This window comes from Bos taurus, chromosome 10 (assembly GCF_002263795.3).
Source record: "Bos taurus isolate L1 Dominette 01449 registration number 42190680 breed Hereford chromosome 10, ARS-UCD2.0, whole genome shotgun sequence".
Lineage (NCBI taxonomy): Eukaryota > Metazoa > Chordata > Mammalia > Artiodactyla > Bovidae > Bos > Bos taurus.
In genome coordinates, this window is record NC_037337.1 from 6,457,235 (window position 1) to 6,468,944 (window position 11,710).

At 38.2% G+C, this 11,710-nt stretch overlaps 1 non-coding gene across 1 annotated transcript; it reads right to left on the minus strand.

Annotated features, from left to right (window-relative positions):
* Positions 1–5,502: 5,502 nt before the first annotated feature.
* Positions 5,503–5,605, minus strand: LOC112448658 (U6 spliceosomal RNA). The gene has a single exon (XR_003037031.1). It is a non-coding gene; the product is annotated as a U6 spliceosomal RNA (small nuclear RNA).
* Between the last annotated feature and the right edge of the window lie 6,105 nt (positions 5,606–11,710).

Here is an 11,710-nt window from a genome sequence, read left to right on the forward strand (position 1 = left end):
TCACCTTTGGCAAATCCACTCACCTCCTGGAATTCAGTTTCCTCATTTGTATATTAAAGAAGAAGGACTAGAAACCAGGGATTCTTGCCGGATCTATGATACATGATAGGCAAGATGTTCATGAATGGGGCTATCTAAATTTTCTATGGAGAAGGCCTCGAGCTTTCATCAAGTTCTCAAAGGAGTAAGTGGCCCAAGAGGAGTTAGTAACTACAGGTAACAGACAACTTCTTTCAAAAAAACTTTCTATATGGAAAATTCCAAATTCAGAAAAGAGGATAAATGAGAGAGATATGCCCTTAATACTCACTTGACTTTAATAATTGAAATGATCTCTTAAGTCCTTTTTAGAGTGTTAGTATTTCATTGTATGGAGGTACCATACTTTAAGTGTGACTTTTCTTTCATGTATTGCCTCTGAGTAGGCTTGCCTCAAAAAAGTCACTGTTCCCTGTCAGAATGGTTATCATAAAAAACAAACACACACACACAAATATCAAATGTTGGTGAAGATGTGGAGAAAAGAGAACCCTTATACATTGTTGGTAGGAATGTAAATTGGTATAACCATTGTGGAAACAATACGGGGGGTTCTCCAAAAAACTAAAAATAGAACATATGACCCAGAAATTTTACTCCTGGGTATATCTAAAAAAAACACCACTAATTCAAAAAGATACCTGTACCCCAATGTTCATAGCAGCATTATTTACAAGAGGCAAGTTATGGAAGCAACTTAAGTGTCTGTCAATAGATGAATGGATAAAGAAGATTTGATTACATATATATATATATATATACACACACACACACACATATATATATATATACATATATATCTCACATCTTTTTATCCATATATCTGAATACATGTGTATGTGTGTGTATATATATATACATGTATATATATACTACTCAGCCATACCAGACATGGAACAATGGACTGGTTCAAATTCAGAAAGGAGTACATCAAGGCTGTATATTGTCACCCTGCTTATTTAACTTCTATGCAGAATATATCATGCAAAATGCCAGGCTGGATGAATGACAAATAGAAATCAAGATTGCCAGGAGAAATATCAATAACCTCACATACGTAGATGACACCACCCTAATGGCAGACAGTGAAGAGGAATGAAAGAGCCTCTTGATGAAGGTGAAAGAGGAGAGTGAAAAAGCTGGCTTAAAATTCAACATTCAAAAAACTAAGATCACGGCATCTGATCCCATTACCTCATGGCAAATAGATGGAGAAAAAATGGAAACAGTGACAGACTTTATTTTCTTGGACTCCAAAATCACTGTGGACAGTGACTGCAGCTATAAAATCAAAAGACGCTTGCTCCTTGGAGGAAAAGCTATGACAAACCTAGACAGTGTGTTAAAAAGCAGGGACATTACTTTGCCAACAAAGGTCCATATAGTCAAAGCTATGGTTTTTCCAGTAGTCACGTATGGATGTGAGAGCTGGATCACAAAGAATGCTGAGCACCAAGGAACTGATGCTTTCAAACTGTGGTGCTGGAAAAGACCCTTGAGAGTCCCTTGGACTGCAAGGAGATCAAACCAGTCCATCCTAAAGGAAATCAACCCTGAAAATTCATTGGAAGGACTGATGCTGAAAGTGAAGCTCTAATACTTTGGCCATCTGATGCGAAGAGCTGACTCATTAGAAAAGACCCTGATGCTGGGAAAGATTGAAGGCATAAGAAGAAGAGGGCGACAGAGAATGAGATGGTTTGATGGCGTCACCGACTCAAGGGACATGAATTTGAGCAAACTCCAGGAGAGAGTGAAGGACAGGAAAGCCTGGCATGCTGCAGTTCATGGGTCGCAGAGTTGGACACAACTTAGCAACTGAGCAACAACAACTAAAGCATCATGGCTTCAGAGGGTTAAGGTCTTTAAGTTCCTGCTTCTCTCTCTTTTTTCCCCCCAAAGAGAAGACTTTGTTATTTCTGCCAGAGTGAGTACAACATATTACTTAAACATACTTTGTATCCATGGAGATGAAGGCAAACCAGACAGTCACCGTTTTAAAGCAAAGAAACAAAAGAATACTCATCTGCTTTCACTTTTTAGATTATAAGCATCTAATTCTGTTATATAAAAGATTCATATATTTCTTCATCTGTATTTATCAATCTTCAAACACTTGTGAAAGTGGAAGTCGCTCAGTCATGTCCGATTCTTTGCAACTCCATGGACTTTACAGTCCATGGAATTCTCTACGCCAGAATACTGGAGTGGGTAATTTCACATATTACAGATGGAAAAACTCCATGCAACAGATTCCCAAAATGCAGATATTTGAATGGAAGGGTCATTCACAGCTAAGGTATGTCACTAGGAAATTTCAGAATCCGCTTCTTGCCGTTTTTTCAACCTCAAAATTCATTTTATTAAAAGTAGGGATGCATTTGACAGTCCCTGTTTCTCCGTCTTCACAATCAAATCTTGCTTTTGGCCATTGTCTCCTGTAAGGTTTCTGATGGCATGTACCACCCATTGGGTCAGAAAGGGGTGACTGTCATTGACACTGCAGCTGCTCAGGATCAAGAAACTGCTGTCCAGCTATTTACCTTGTCCTGGTGATCTTTGTTCTTACAGCACAGTTTTCCGATCAGACAAACGAAATGAGACATAAACGTTTCAGTCAGTCTTATTTGTGGTATCATCTTCGGCTCTTCTGCAACCAGAGGTACTGATGATGTTTGTGGTGTTTTTTGAGCTACATGAATCAGTCGTAAAAGACTTGATTGCAGGTTTTTAATACAAGGATATAACTCAGAAATGAAATGGTCGGATGGAGGCGATGTACAGGACAAAGTATGGGAAAGGGCATGGAGCTTTCATGCCCCTCCAAGCTCGCCAGTCTGGACACTTCCTGCTTCTCTTTCAAGAAGCCAAAGTGGATACTTCCCTGGTAGTCCAGTGGTTAAGACTCTGCCCACTCAATGCAGCGGGCCCAGGTTCCATCCCTGGTCAGGGAACTGGGGATGCCACGACTAAGACCTAGCACAGTCAAATAAATAAAGAAAAGAAGAAGCCAAAGTGATAGCTACTTAGAAAAATGCAAGACTGACTGTCATTAGCAGGCTTGTAGCTAAAGAAAGTGATGAATCTGATAGAAGTTGTAAGGAACATTTTCAGTAAATAGTATTAATGTGTAAGTCTCTTTTTTGTGATTTCCTGCTTTAACTGACTTTTTCAATTACCAAACAAACCACCAATTTTAAGAGCTGGCAAAGAGGTTTGCAGAAAATGTTATCTCCCCCTCACTGTTCATGCTTCCCTTCTTCCACATGAAGAGATTCTCATTTTTAGCTGTGCTCTAGCCACCTCTCCATCCCAAATAAAAATATTTCTCTTAGTCCCTTGAAGTTCAGCATAACCATGTGACTAAAGCCTGGTGAACAGACAGACATATATTGAAATATCTTTTGGCAACTCCTGGGAATGTTCTTTAAGCAATAGCTATAATGTGCTCTTTGCTCCTCTCTTCTTTGTCTGCCTTCAATCCTGGTACCTGGAATGCATATGTGATGGCTGGAGCTCTAGCCACCAACTTGAGTTATAAGGAAAATGTAGAGGAGTCCTGGTCCTCTGAGGACTTTATGTACCCCAGTTGTCAGAATAACATGGAAATTTCATGTCTGCCTTCCTTAAATTACTATTATTTTAGTTCTCTGTGATTGACAATCAAGCTTCATTATAAATGATAAAGAGAGTTTGGGTCTTATTATTTTTTCTGAACTGAATTACAACTTGACCTGAATATTCTGGCAACCAATATTTATGTAGACATTATTACAACACTTAGGGGCTTAATAGAAGCAATACTGGAACTAGGAAGAGAACCCTCTCAGGTCTTTTAAACTCAAAGACTCCACAGTGCTACAATTTACTTGTTTTTTTTGTTTTTTTTAAATCATAAAGTGTATGCCTTGCCCTGAGATAATCCTATTAAAACCAGTAATTCAGCTTAGTGGTCATAGTAAATACTTTTGCCTGCAAAATTTCCTCAGGCCATATTGATTTATTTTCCCTTGTCTAACTTGGAAATGGTTGCAGTTTTAGAGCCAGGACCAGTGTGTTAACACAGATTGATGACATAAGTACCCTGTTCCCTCGGTTCTCTGTCAACAGAAGATGCATCACTGGCTTTGTAACAGCTTTTGAGAAAAGTATATTAAATGAACTCTTTTTTCCTTAGTAAATGTTAATAGCAATATATGTGTGTGTGTATATATATATATATATATAATGTGTATATACATTATACATATTCATTTTTTTTTCATCTTTTCCACATCTAATCTGAAGATTCTTTTGAATTACTTTTGTTTCACAATAAACTGAGTCTCTGCTTTATCGAACAAGTTCTTGTGTTTTGGGGTCAATTTGCATCTGTGTTACTAACACTGTGAATGGTTAATACTACATGCTCCTATTTAATTGTCTTTAGATAAAGTTCTTTTCATCCTTTTCTCTATTTTTTCCCAATAGAATTAATCTTTAGGCCTGATTATTGTTTTGAAAGTTAATGAAATTCCAGAATCCAGCTTTAAAATGCAACTCCTCATAATGGACAAAAAGTTTCAGAAAAAATTGGAGCTGTGTCTTCCCCTGAACTTCAGAGAAGAAGGTTGATAGGGTCACATTGTGTCTATAGACGGCTTTGGGTAGTCTGGCTAACACAATGGCAGTTTACAAGTCACTTCCTAGAATGGTCACTGTTGGCATCCTGCCCAGAAACCCTTGGATACTTTTTACTAGCTCTGTTTAATCACTTTCTTTTCCCCCAAATCCCCTAGGGCATCAACAGAATATTTTACATAAAATATTTTACTTAAAAATGTTAACGAGTAAAGGGGGAATGTAGATAAATGGGTGGATGAATATATTTGTAGAATTTAATATATTTATTAAATCAATATATTATTTATTATAATTTATTGATTATATACTTATTAATAATTAATAATGTTTAATATATAATTATTAATTGTATATTAAATTAATATGTTTAATTTAATTTTTATTGAATAATTCATTAACTGATAAGGGAGAAAACTTGTTAATTATTATCCATTTGCCAGAATAGGTTTCAGAATAACAGAGATTTCGCTCAGGGAATGAAACTGAGGCAGGAACATTTATTCTCTTCTCCTGTGATTTGATGACTATTTTGAACGTTGTATTTAGATTCCTTTTTGTGTGTGTGTGTGTATCTATTATAGATATTTAGGTTGCAGTTTTTTTTTTTTTTTTGCAGTTTTTTTTTTTGCTATACAAAAAAACATGAGGTTTTTTGTATAGCAGTCTCTCTGTCTCTCTCTCTATATATACACACACACATATATATGATTGTTTTTAAGTTGCTGAACTCCTAATTTCAAAAGCATTAAAAATACTCTGATTTGTACTCTTTTCCCCTCATGATAACTGCTTTTGATACCATATTTTAACATTTAATTATTTTGTGTATCCTTTAACTGAAAAAATATGGAGGACTTCACAAATTTGTCTGTCATCCTTGCCCAGAGGCCATGCTAATTTTCTCTGTATCCTTCCAATTTTAGCATCCGTGCTGCTGAAGCACGAAGACAGGAACATTTAAGGAGAAATTTCCAAGATCGGGCATGATAACCAGAGAGGCTTGCCCGGTTGAGTGAACGTAGAGGAAGGAAGATCTGCTTGTGTGGGGACAAAAGGAACACGAAGGACACGTTTATTTGGTCTTCATTTCCCTTCAGTAGACCCATAAAATATCACAGTTCTGTGTGCAAGGCAGACTGAGCCAGGAGAGGACAAGGCAAAGCACCACCGTCTGGTGACCAAATCTGGAAGGGTCGGAAACCGGCCAAGACACCGCCCCGAGGGCAGTGAGGCTGTTCCGGGCTCCTAGACTGAAAAGAGCCTCCCAGCGTGGGGGGGCTCGAATCACCCGGCTGCGTGTCTTCCTGTCTGCCCGCCTCCCAGCTCATTGATTGGGGTGAGTGCTCAGCTGTCTTTTCCTGCTGAGAAAACTGCCTAAGTGCTGCTCTCCGCTCTCCTGCTCTTTCCGACACACACGCACAGACCCACTCCTAGCAGGAGATGAGCTCCAAGCGGCGCAGCAGTCATCTAATCTATTGATTGCCCTTTTCCGGTGGCCTTTCCTGAGGAGCTGCACTTACTGGAACGGCAATGTGTGGAGCTGACGTTTGAAGAAACAGAAGTTGAGAGGAGGTAGCAGCACAGACTGAGGCGCCTTGTTGTGAGAGCCAGGGTCTCATGGGTGGCCTGCACAACTTCCACGGGCCTCCCTGCCCAGGAGGGCCCATGGGTGACCTGCCCTTTGAGGGGGTTTGAATGGTAGCCAGTGTGTACACGCTCACTGCCTCAGCTCGGGCACTGTGAGTGACAAGACACAGGAGAGGGAAAGAGGTGGGACTGGGGGATTTTGCTCACTCACAGCTCTCACCAGCATCCTCCAAAGTTGCCCAAAATAAATATTAGATCCATATAACTGTTTCTGGCTATATAAATGCAGTTTCAAAATAAGTCCCTGACACCTCTTCCAACCATAAAGCTGCCCCAAGCCCTTTCTGGGAAGAAATTCTAAACTGAGGGACAACTTGGCACAGAACAGTTCCCTAAGAGAAGTTCTACAAATTAGAGTGGACATTAGCCTATCTACCAATATCGGATTCCTTTTGTAATCCAGGCCTGTGGAAGGCTGCACTTCTCAGCTTTTGTGTTCCTTGAAGTTGAAGAGGGCCATGTGACTAGTTGTGACGGCCACTGTAATGGCACACACCATTTCCAGGCTGAGACAGGGAATCGCCCGTGTGTGACTTTCCAGGCTTTTTCTTGCCCTACTGAGGCAATCGTGAGATGGAAGGTCCAAAAGATAGAAGCAGCCTGGACAACTCAGTCCCCGTGCAGAGGACAACTATCCTAGAGAAATGCCTGGGCCTACAAAGGGCCTGGCATGAGAGAGAAATAAACTTTTGTTGTATAAAGCCTTTGAGTTTGGGGCTTGTCTGTCACTAATTTAGCCAATCCTTACTAATTAATATAAGACGTACTATTCAATGGAGTGCCTATTTTTCCCCCATATACACTATATTTTATTTGATTTGACTTTTTTTTTTAATTGGAGGATACTTGCTTTACAGTGTGTTGGCTTCTGCTATACATCAACATGAATCTGCCTGTTAATTCTCCTCGGATGCCACGTTTCCTTCCTTCAGCTGAGTACTATCCTCTGAACCAGACCTCTCTCTTCCAATCTTCTCCCAAGCCAGATACCCCTTCCAGGCCTTGCTTCCACAGAGCCTGCTCAATTGTGGAGTTCATGCTTAACCACTCAAATCTTAGGGTGCTACAGACTCAAGAATCTTTCTCAGCCAGACTGGCCAAAGCAGGAAAGTCTGTTGAAAACTTATCCATTTGTTTCATGAACCAAAAAAATGTTAAGCCCCATGGGGAATTAGTTTGAGTATTCAGGGAAGAGAGACTATTTGCCTGTCTTCACTCAATAAGTATCTTTACCTGATTCAATTGTGAAGCAGATCAAGTATGTCTTCACTAGGTAAAGGTAAGACTACTTTCCTTTTTTCCTGACACCTGTAAGTCAATCTTAGGACTTAAAATGTTGGTGTAAAAATAATTGCTTTTCTATGTCTATGAAGTTAACACTTAAGTGCCCGGAGGCTCTGCCAATGACGAAACATGAAAACCCAAGCATTTCCACAGAAGGATGCCCCTTTGACCAAATAAAATGTCTCCTTGCTCTAAAAGTCAGGCTTGCAGGCTTGTGAATTGCTCCATTGATTTGTCTGAAACTTGCCATGACTGCTGGGAAGGAACTAACTAGGTCTCTTTTCTCACCGATCACCTCTGAGCCAAACCTACAGGATAAACAAAGCAATGTCTCCTCAGATGGGCTGTAAGAAATCTTCCAAGGTCACCTTTGAAGTTAGTGAAGTAGGCATCACTCAGATGGTATGTGCACTTGCAATTTTAACTTATTTAGAAGCAAGTAACAGAAAGTCTCAACACAGAGGTTTGAACAATTAGCATTCAATTGATGATTTCTCCTTGGTTTAATACTTTAGAGCTTCAAAGACCTCTTGAAGGTAAGAGGTATCCTTCAGAGAGCACTGGACTGTTATCCCTCGTCCCCAGGACACAGAAGCTTTTTTTTAAATGAGCTGTAGAAAGGCTGGAAAGCAGCCAATTGTCAGGAAAGTCTCTGTGGGTTATGTGCAGGGCAGTCATGCTGATCTTACTTTCTGCAGAAGACACTGGTAGTTGCCTCAGTGCTACAACCTGCTGCGTATCTATCCAACATCCAATGTTTCTCTCTCTTTCCTTCTCCAGCTCTTTCAGGGAGGCAATAGTCTACTGATAAATCATACCTAGCTTAAGCCAGTCATGACAGTGCCGTTTCCTGCTTTCTCAGATTCACAGATAAAGATGACCTCATTATGGCCAATGAAATATAAGGGTAGGTTTGCTAGGGAACTTCTGGGAAGATACTTGTATTTGTAATGAAATGAACAGGCATGGCTGGCACTAAATCCTGCCTTAAATGTAAAGATAATGCTTAGTGATAGAGCAGTCATTTTGCAATCATTAGACCAAGCAAGAGGGAGACATTTCAAGAAAAAGCTTGAGATGCTAGCTAGCTCTCCCCTCAAAACCTCTGCATCTGGCTGAGATGGAGTGACAGGGATCAGGTTTACCCTTCTACCTGAAATGGACATAAAAGAGGACAAAATATACGAAGTGACAGATTTCAAGGCAATGAAAAACAGTGATATATAAGAAGCTGAGAGGAAAAAAACATGAGCTCTATGATTGCTCCAGATTTCTGCCTTGACAAGGGTTTCCAGGTTGTGGGACAGGAAGGAGGGACCCAGGCAGAGCTAGTGGCCTTCCTGAGTTAAAAAGATAGAGGAAGAATCTGAGGGGACAAGGGCAGCTAGGTTTGCAGGATGGGGTACTGGAGTAGAGGGAGCTACCAAGACAGAAATCCAGCAGTCTGCAGAGAGTTTTCCTTGAGTTTCAGCCAAATATTGATCAACACAGCATGTAAGAAAATTGTGTAAGGCCAGGGAAAAAAAGTGAATTATGATATGTTGCCTGACCACATGGAATCAAATTAGAAATTAATAACAGAAAGATCTCTGAAAAATCCCTAAATATTTGGAAATTAAACACTTCTCAAAATAACTGTAATAAAGGAAATAAAAAGGAAAATTAGAAATTAGTTGGAACTAAAAAAAAAAAAGTATATCAAGTTTGATGGGATGCAACTTGGCGGAAAGTTATAGCACTATTTTAGCAAAAAAGATTTTTAAGTACTTTCAAATTAGTGATCTAACCTTCTATCTTGAAAAAAAAAATAACAACTAGAAAAGAGCCAGTGAGACCCAAGATAAACAGAAGAAAGGAAATAATAAATTTTAGCGCAGAAATCAGTGACATAGAAAACAGAAAAAAAAAAAAAGATTGAAGAAATAAAAAGCCAGTCCTCTGGGAAGATTAATATATGTAATTAACAATCCTTATTAGTTAAAAAAGAAAGACAAAAATTAGCAATGTCAGGAATAGTAAAAGTAAAATTGCCACAGATCTACAAATCTTAAAAGGGTAACAGTGGAGTATTATGAATAAGTTTATGTCAATAAGTATGATAGATGAAAGGGAAAAATCCTTTGAAAGACCTACAAAAAACACACATAAAAAGAAATAATCTGACTAGCTCTGTATCTGTTAAAGAAATTGAGTTTATAGTTAAACTTGGTCCACATGACTTTGCTCATAAACTCTACCAAACACTTAAGGAATATTAATCCTAGAGAACTCTATTATAATTCTAACACAACTGACCCCACAGAAAATCTCCCCCCAAAATTGAAGATGAGGAAAATGTTTCCTAATTCAGTTTATATGGGCACATAACCCTGAGATTAAAACCAGATAAAGACATTACAAGAAAAGAAAACTACAGTGTAATATACCCCATAAATATGTATGCAAAAATTTTAAACAGACATTAGAAATGCAACATTGGTTTAACATTTGAAAACTGTCAATGTAATTCACCAAATAAACAAACTAAAAACCAAGCAACTTTATGTGATCATCTCAATAAATGAAGAAAACATTTTTTAAAAACTCAGCATCCATTCCTTATATAAATTATCTGCAAACTAGGAATAAAAGGAATTTTCCTTAACCTGACAAAAGACATTTACAAAAATGTACAGATAACATCATACTGACTAGTGTCTTCCTAAGATCAGAAACAGGACAAAGATGACCTCTCTCAACAGTTCTATTCAACACTGCCATTGATGGCAGTGCGATCAGGCAAAAGTAAACAAATAAAAGCTTTTGTTTTTATGGAAAAAACAAAAAGAAAGAAAGAAAAGGCATTCAGCTTGGAAAGAAAGAAATAAAACTATTTACATACATACACAGAAAACTGTGTAATCTATAAGAAAGCTACTAAAATAAAAAGGTGAGTTTGGCAAGGTTGCAAGATACATGCATAATCTATAAAAATCAATTTTATTTCTATATACTAACAATGGACAATCAAATATTGAAAGTGTAAAAAACAATACCAATTACTATAGCACAAAATATTTAAAATATTTAAAGATAAATCTAATGGAAGTGTTCAACATCTATATACTATACATATTATTAAAAGAAAATTCATAAGTTACAAATAAATGGACAGATCAATTGTGTTTATGGGTCTGAAAACTCAGTTATTACTACAATGCCATTCCTTCCCAAACTGTAGATTTGATGAATCTCAACCAAAATCCTAGCAAGCTTTTTTTTGTAGAAATTGACAAACTGATTCTAAAATTCATATTGTAGTACAAAAGACCAAAACTAGACAACCATCTTTGAAAAAATTTGTTGAAATTAAATTATTCGCTTTCAAGAGGTTACAAACCTACCATAATTGAGACAGGATGATAATAACACAGTTAGATAAATAGATGAATGAAACTGAATGGAGAGACCAAAAATAAGTCCATACCTATATCAATAACTTATTTTTCACAAAATTCCAAAAGCAGTTCAGTATAGAAAGATAACACCAGAATAACTAAATATCCATATGCAAGAAGAAAAAGTGGAGTCTGAGCCTTGTGTGTGTGCGCTCATCACGTCTGACTCTTTGCAACCCTTTGGGTTATAGCCCACCAGTTTTCACGGTCCATGAGATTCTTTAGGCAAGATTACTGGAGTGGGTTGCCACTTTCTCCTCCAGGGGATCTTCCTAACCCAGGGATCGAACCCACGTCTTCTGTGTCTCCAGCACTGCAGGCGAATTCTTTACCCCTGAACCCTACCTCATACTATACACACAATTAACTCAAAATAGATCGTAGACGTAAATGTAAAACCTAAAACTACATTAAAAAAAAAAAAAAACTTCTAGAAGAAAGTATAGAAACTCATGGTGACTTTGGGTTACACAAAGGTTTCTAGATACTACAGTAAAAGCATAATTCATAAAAGAAATAATTTATAAATTGAATCTTATGAAAATAAAAAACGTCTGGGGACTTCCCTCTTGGTCCAGTGGCTAAGACTGCATGCTTCCAATGCAGGGGGGCCAAGGTTCATTCCCTGATCAGGGAACTGGATCCCAAATGCCACAAATAAGAGTTTGCATGCCGCAACA